Source organism: Zingiber officinale, chromosome 2A (assembly GCF_018446385.1).
Source record: "Zingiber officinale cultivar Zhangliang chromosome 2A, Zo_v1.1, whole genome shotgun sequence".
Lineage (NCBI taxonomy): Eukaryota > Viridiplantae > Streptophyta > Magnoliopsida > Zingiberales > Zingiberaceae > Zingiber > Zingiber officinale.
The window spans coordinates 11,336,396-11,343,806 of record NC_055988.1 but is presented as its reverse complement, the minus strand read 5'-3'; the positions used below and the strand labels follow the sequence as shown (position 1 = coordinate 11,343,806).

Sequence of the window (7,411 nt, the reverse complement as noted above, 5' to 3'; positions counted from 1 at the left end):
TTTTAAGATGATTTTAAAAATTTTAATGTAAATTTTAAAATAAATTTTTAAGATTAAAATAAAATTTTAAATTATGAGAGTTAAATTTAATTTTAATTTTATTTTATTTTTTAAAAGAATTTTTTTTTTGTTAAAAAAAATTAAGTTTATTTTTAAAATAAATTTTTAAGTTAAAAAAATTTAAGTTTAATTTTTAAAATAATTTTAATGTTTTTAAAAATTTAAGTTTAATTTTTTAAGTTAAAAATAATTTTAGTTTTATTTTTAAAATGTTAATTTAATTTAATTAATTTAATTTAATTCAATTAATTTAATTTAACTTAATTTAATTTAATTTAATTAATTTAAGTAATTTCATTTATGTCCTTAGTCATCTCATCCGATGTATGTTTTCAATCAGGGAATCCTATAATTTTGTGAGATGAATTAGGTTCAATTTTAGGGTTTGTTTTTTAACTTGTGTTAGATTCAGGTTTAGCTTTGGGTTCAACAAATAGGCGTTCTCTGGATAAACTTCTGGGCTATGGTGAGTCACTTGGACATCATTAAAGAAACCATGCCTTCGAGGTTTCCCAAATAGTCCTATCCACTGGACTTAGTACAAAATCTTGGTCTAACTAATTAAGATCCATATGTAACAACCCAAATTTCCTCATTTTGAGTCCCAAAAGTAATTTAAAAATATTTTAAAATGCTATAGAAAAATTCTAGAGATTTTTAGAAATTTTTAGAGTATTTTTATGTAATTTTTGGAGGTCGTTTGGTATTTTTACTAAACGAAGGAAGTTTCGACAAAAAATTGTTCAAGTCGAGTTTCAAACCCGCGAGCCATGCCTCAAGCAGAATGCAGCTAACCAACTGTGCTAGCGGGCTTTGCTAATTAAGGAAGGAGTGGATTTTATATAAGTAGTAGTTGGTTAATAGAATAATGGAGTTATAAAGGGAGAACTTAGGTTTTACCGTGACCTAAAAAAAAAACTCTCGATTTCCTCTCCTCTTCTCACGCGACGGCGACTTTTGCTTGGGCGAAACCGAAGCCGGCGTTAGGGCTCCACTCCGGCAGCCGGCGAGCGCTCTCCTCCGTGGGTCCTTCACAGATCCGAGCCCCTCTTGGCACGGTGATCGCACGGGCACAAGAAGAGGCCGAAAGCTTGCAAGCACTCAGAACCCTAGCAGCCTCTCCCTCTCGGTTGTAAGTCCAAGCAAACAAGGGGTAAGTTGCTACTCACCTGCGGTAAGAGTTGTTCCGATTTTTGCTTTGGTGTTTTCTTGTTTTCTTGAGTTTTACCGTGAAGAAATCTTGGTTTTTGTTTGCTGCCGTGAAACCCTAAAGAAAGAAGAGAAGAATTAGTACAGTTTAGGCATGAAGGACATATTTGATTTAGGTTTTAGTTTCCTCCTTTGATTCGGATTAATCTGTACATTCTTTACTGCCGTGAGGAATTTTGGGATTTGTCCAAGGATTTAGATTTCTTTTTTTGGGTTTTCAAAACATGCTGTAGAAAAGTTATGGTTTGCTAAGAATCTAGTTTCCTTTTGGAATTCGGATTATGCTATGCAGAATAGGGTTGCTGGAGGAAGTGTAGCTTCGGGTATTTTTTTTTTTGCTTTTTCCCTTGCATCCCTGCTGTAGTAAGCTTGAAGATCTCTATATATTACTCAATGAAAGTACAAGTTTTGTATAAGTCTCCCATAGTTTTTAAACTTCAGTAGGTTTTAGGTTGGAATGGTTATAAGTAGCAAATTTGGTTTCTTTGTTTTCCCTACCATAGCACTGAACAGGAGGTTGGTGGTTTCGGTTTGTGATTGCCTTGGGTATGAACAGTATGGTCTTGAGAGAATTCGACAGAAAGTTGTCTAGCTTGAATGCAGAATTTTTGGTTAAGTTGTATGTGGATTTGTACTTAGCTTGTGTGCAGATTTTTGCTAGAGTTTATGTGCAGAAATTTATCAGCTAAGAATGCAGAATTTCGAGTAGCATGTTATGTAGATTCTTAGTTAAGCTTTGCATTTAGGAGCAGTGCAGATTTTTGCATATTGTAGCATTGCAGATTTTGGTGTGGAGACAGAAAGGGTATAATGGAAAGATTTAGTGAATTTCCAAAGTTGATATGGGTTTGTAGTTCAACGTTTCTAGAATTGTGGATAGATCTAGTACTCCATGACGTAAAAGTAAGGGGATTGTTGCTCCTTGTATTGGCATTGAATTCTTTTGTTATGGACAGATTTTGGTAAATGTTAGATCAATTCTGAGCATGATTTCTACTCTTTCTTGATGACCCTAAATATTGGTACAACACTTGTTTAATGACAAAACCTTTCTTCTAGATAGGGTAATGGTTAGTTCAGATAACTCTCTATCATGACTAAATGAGCAAGATTGTAGAATGAGTAGAGTTGAAGTTTACCTCATGTTAGCTGATTTTGGGTAGTTGTGATCCATTGATTTTACGATATTTGAATGTTACTGCACTATTGAGGTTTAATGTAATTGCTTCACCTAACTGCTTAGGAAGTTTGGAATTATGGAACAACTAAAGCTGTAGTCCTTATTTTAAAAATACAGATTTGAGGTTTAGATATGCTACTTTCATTGAAGTATACATATTTGAGGTTTTTATTCTAGCATAAGGTTTAGATATGTTTTCTAGTTATACTCATTCTAGGATACAGATGTGAGTTCTTTACTCTAGCATGTGGTTTAGATATGCTTCTTTGCTACCATCTATTTTGTTGGAGTGTATACTGAAAGCCTAAGCTTTTGTAAACATTTATAAAGAATCACATTTGGTCAAATTATCTACATTTGTTTGTAGTTGCTCAATTAATTTATATTGTAGATAACATAGTATGTGGTGTCACATACAGAAGATGATGTTATCAGTACCTTATAAATTATAAACAGTAGCTCACGACCAAAATGGAAAGGAACAAACCATTGGAAGGTCGTAGTGTAATTAGGAATTAGTTTATCTTAACTATATAATTACACTAGTACACTTAGAGTATATTGAGTAGAACCATTAGAGGTCGTTTCTTTTATACTGACTTTATAAAGGAACAAAGACCTCAGTTATTATGGAAGTGTGTGCTCTTAATCCTAATATAATAATAAGCACATATATTTGATATTTATTTCTTTAATTTATCAATGGGTGAGATTTAGTTCGATAAATCAATAAGCCCGATAAGTTGGGAAATGATATCACTTATAGTGTGTGTTGTTGATTATAGAAGGAAGTCGTGTCCTAGTAATCTAGGTTGATAATGTCCCCAAGAAGAGCTCATAAGGATTGTCATGTTAAACCCTGCAGGTGGACTTAGTCCGACTGACGATAAGGTTGAGTGGTACTATTCTTGGACTAAGATATTAATTAAATGAGTTGTCAGTAACTCACTTAATTAGTGGACATTCGACATCTTAAACAGGAGACTAACACACTCATAATATAAGGAGCCCAAAATATAATTTGGGATTGGTGCGGTAGTCAATAATAGTTCTCTAGTGGAATGAATTATTATTGATAAAATTAATGTGTTCGGGGCGAACACGGATGCTTAATTTTATCGGAGACCAAAACCATTCCTCCTCTCGGTCCCTATCGTAGCCTCTTATTTATGAGTACTATACCCACCTTCATACCCACGAGAAAGTCAAGCTTGGAGCTCAAGCTAGGGCCGGCCAAGCCTTGATTCATGGGTGGCCGACCCTAGCTTGAACCCAAGCTTAGGTGGCTGGCCCCCATTAAAATTAAAAGAATTTTAATTTTAAATTTTTCTTGTGTGAAAGATATAATTTATTGGAGAGATTAAAAATTAAAATATCTATTTTAAAATGATCTAAAAAAGATTAAAGAAAGAGATTAGATCTTTTTCCTTATTTGGAGATTGAAAAGATATTTTATTCTTTGTAAATTATTCACATGTTGAAAAATTAAAATTATAGAAATTTCTTTTTATCAACCATGAAGGGATTTTAAAGGAAATTTTATTTTTTAAAATTTCCGAAGACAAATAAGGAATTTTAATTGTTGATTGAAATTGCCTTGTTTGCTCTTATTGATGTGGCCGACCATGACATGAAGATTTAGGAAATATTGTTTTATTTTTATTAATTAATTCATGCCAAGCAAAATTAAGGAAATTTTATTGTAATTAAATTTCCTTATTTGCCAAAGCTAAGGATTATAAAAGAGGGGGTTTTGGGAGCCTTCATGGTGAAGAACCTCTATTATTTTCTCCCTCTTTTTCTTCCTTCTTGTGGCCGGCCCTTCTCTTTTCTCTTCTCTCCATCCTTGTGGCCGAACCTCTCATCTTCTTGGAGATCAAGTGGTGGCCGGATTCTAGCTTGGAGAAGAAGGAGAGAAAGCTTGCATCCCTTGGAGCATTGGTGGTGTTTTCTCTTCATCCTTGGAGGAGCTCTTGATTGTGGCCGAACCTTGCAAGGAGGAGAAGAAGGTGCTTTGGTGGTTTCTCATCTCGGAAGATCGTTGCCCACACAATGTCCGAGGTTAGAAGAGAAATACGGTAGAAGACCTAGAGGTTTTTGCTTGCAAAAGAAAAGGTATACTAGTATTTAATTTCCGCATCATACTAGTTTTATCTTCATGTTAAAATACCAAATACAAGAGGCATACAATTCTAGTATTTCGAATTTATTTTCAATGTTGTGTTCTTTTGTTTTTCTTTTCCTTGTAATTTGATTGTTCTTTTTGGTTGACCTAAAGTTATTTAAGGAAATTAAATATTAACTTTCCTTAAAAGGCTTTGTCTAGGCGGTGGTGGTTGTTCCCATATCTAAGAAGGCCATGTGCCTCGTCATGCAGTCCTGGAAGCCAATTTTGGAAACTAATATTTAATGAAATTAATAACCTAGGTGATTTGGATCGAACGTGTTAAGTTCCGCAGGAGATCCAAGTCTAAACTTAAAAGAACAAATAAATTAAACTTTGGATCAAACGTGTTAAGTTCCGCAGGCGATCCAAGTTTAATTTAAAAGAACACATGGTAGCTAGGAAAAGGTTCAGACCTTTGTACAAAATTTTTGTACAGTGGAACCATTAGGTTTTCCGAGTAGCAACCAACACATTTAAGCATACAGATTTGAGTTTCCTTGTTACCTCAATATGCAGAACTCCAATCTTAGAGCAGATTTCTAGTTCCTTATGTTATTAGATGTGCATGAGTAGCCTTCTTTTAAAACAATCAGTTTCTAGTTTCTTTAGAGTTTATAATGTAGATGGAATTGTTTTTACATTCATAGCATGCTTACGTAGTGATAATGGTCTTCTTGTACAGCATGTTTAAAAAGACTGTATTTCCTTGTTACTTTCACAGCAAGTATTGATATTTGTGTTTATTCTGTGAAACTCTAGAATTTTCATGCATATAGTGTTCTATTAAACTCTTTTAGGGGTTATGAGTGTGTATAAGTAAGAAAAGACCAAGGTCTTAAATTGATCCTAAATTCCAGAAGTTTAGGATTAAAAGCACACTAAGTGTTTAAATAAATGCCAAGGCATTTTGTTATAAGAGAATTAAAGAATAACAAGTATAAGGAAGTTATAGTTAAAAAGAAAATAAGTATTTTACTTTTTAATGGCATGTACCGGACACAAGGTCCATTGGGTGGGCTCCTAGATCGCCCCTAAGCACAAGATCGCCTAGAAGTACCTTAGTAGTTTCGGGATTAGCTACCTCGACTCATACTAAGGATGTGCGCAAATTAGTACAATGCTGGGCCCAAGAGAAGTTGATTATTATTTTAAAGTAATAAAGTATAAGTTTTGAAATAAATGAAACAAGCACCATTTATGCTTAGAGTCAGTAAGTTTAGCTTCTTTTGAATTCTAGTATGCAGTATTAGTTTTTTTTGTTTCTTGATTTGATATTCAGCATGATTAGCTTTATCTTCCAGCTTGCAATTTTATCCTTGTATAGCATGATTCCTTGTATAGCATGATTAGCTATTAGAATTACATGAGTAGATTCCTTAGCTTTTCTTTGCTATTAGTTTGACATGAGCAGCTATGTTTATGCTTTATTTTCTTTTAGAGCATATAGTCTCTAGTTCTTTCTGTATACATGCATATTCGTATTTTTGTGAGTTAGATAGCGCTTACTAAGCAAATTTTGCTTATAGATTGCACTTCCTCTTACTACAGATAAAGGAAAGGAAAAGATATAGCAAAGAAGGCGACAAGGCGGTGCGGATGGTGTGTGATGCCAGAACTATGGGAGAAACTTGGGAAGTTATTGAGTTTTCGTGTTTAGTGGATAAGAGACAATTGAGTTGTACTTTATAATTCATGTCATTTGAGATTGTATTTTATTCTCCATGTCATTTGAGTTTATTCGTGTTTTAGATTGTATATTGTGATGAGTCTGTTCAATAAGTAGATGTTTTGGTGTTTGATTATATATGAACTGCGTGGGTGTTTAATATATGTTCCAGCCGCCTGTGGCTGTGTATTATTTGCATGTATTGATGAATTTGGTCACTGGTACAGAGGAGACTCTGTCGAAATTTTTCGGTAAGGACTCCTCGTGGTTTCGATCATACCGGTTAAGTAGAGTTAGTAGTTAAGTAACGGTCATCCTTAGAGAGTAGTAGTGGTAGTAAGAAGGGTGGTCGTTACACCATAAAGGGTAGCTTCGGCTAGTTCCACTTAGCCAAATGCACCAGGTCGAAGCCATATCTTCCTAGACATGCATAGATTAAGCTTCCCTAACGTACTATCATCCAAAATTTCACCAGTATCATTTTTCAAGTTAAACTTGAACCCTTTTTAACTAGTCCTAATTACCCTGTCGGATAGGTTGGTTAGGGTTACCCTACCTGGTAGGTTAGTTTTGGTTACCCTGCCGGATAAATTATTTTTGGAGGTGCCAGCTATTCTAGAGCCTCCCCCTGAATTATTGGTCTTTATTTTAAGATTTTTATATAATTAGAGTTGGTTTTAGTTATGTTTTAATGTTTAATTAAATTTAAGTTTTTAATTTTGAATTAATTAAATTGGTCAAATTATCTTTCTTTAAAAGAGTATATTTAATATTTAAATTTTCTTTCAATTTCAATTTTATTGGGTTAATTGAATTATATTTCTTTAATAACTTATTTTTAAAGTTTACATTTTTATTTATTTTTGAATTTGAACTAATTAGATTATATTTCTTTAAAGGTTTATCTTTTAATCTTTTATTAGCTTTTAATTTCAAATTTTCTAAATTATCTTTATTTAATATGTTATCTTTAATATTTAATTTTAAATTTGTTAAATTTATTTTTGTTTTTATCAGAGTGTTTGGGTTTATCCTTATATTTTTTTTATCTTTTAAGTTGATATAATTAGTGGAATTTATTAGATAATTTTTATCTCTAATATTTAATTTCTTGTTAATTAGATTATCT

General features: G+C 32.9%; 1 long non-coding RNA gene across 1 annotated transcript; it reads left to right on the top strand.

Moving 5' to 3' along the window:
* Positions 1 to 936: 936 nt before the first annotated feature.
* On the top strand, positions 937 to 6,420 carry LOC122040713. The gene is made up of 2 exons (XR_006128706.1): positions 937 to 1,213; positions 6,165 to 6,420. It is a non-coding gene; the product is annotated as an uncharacterized LOC122040713 (long non-coding RNA).
* The last annotated feature ends 991 nt before the right edge of the window (positions 6,421 to 7,411 follow it).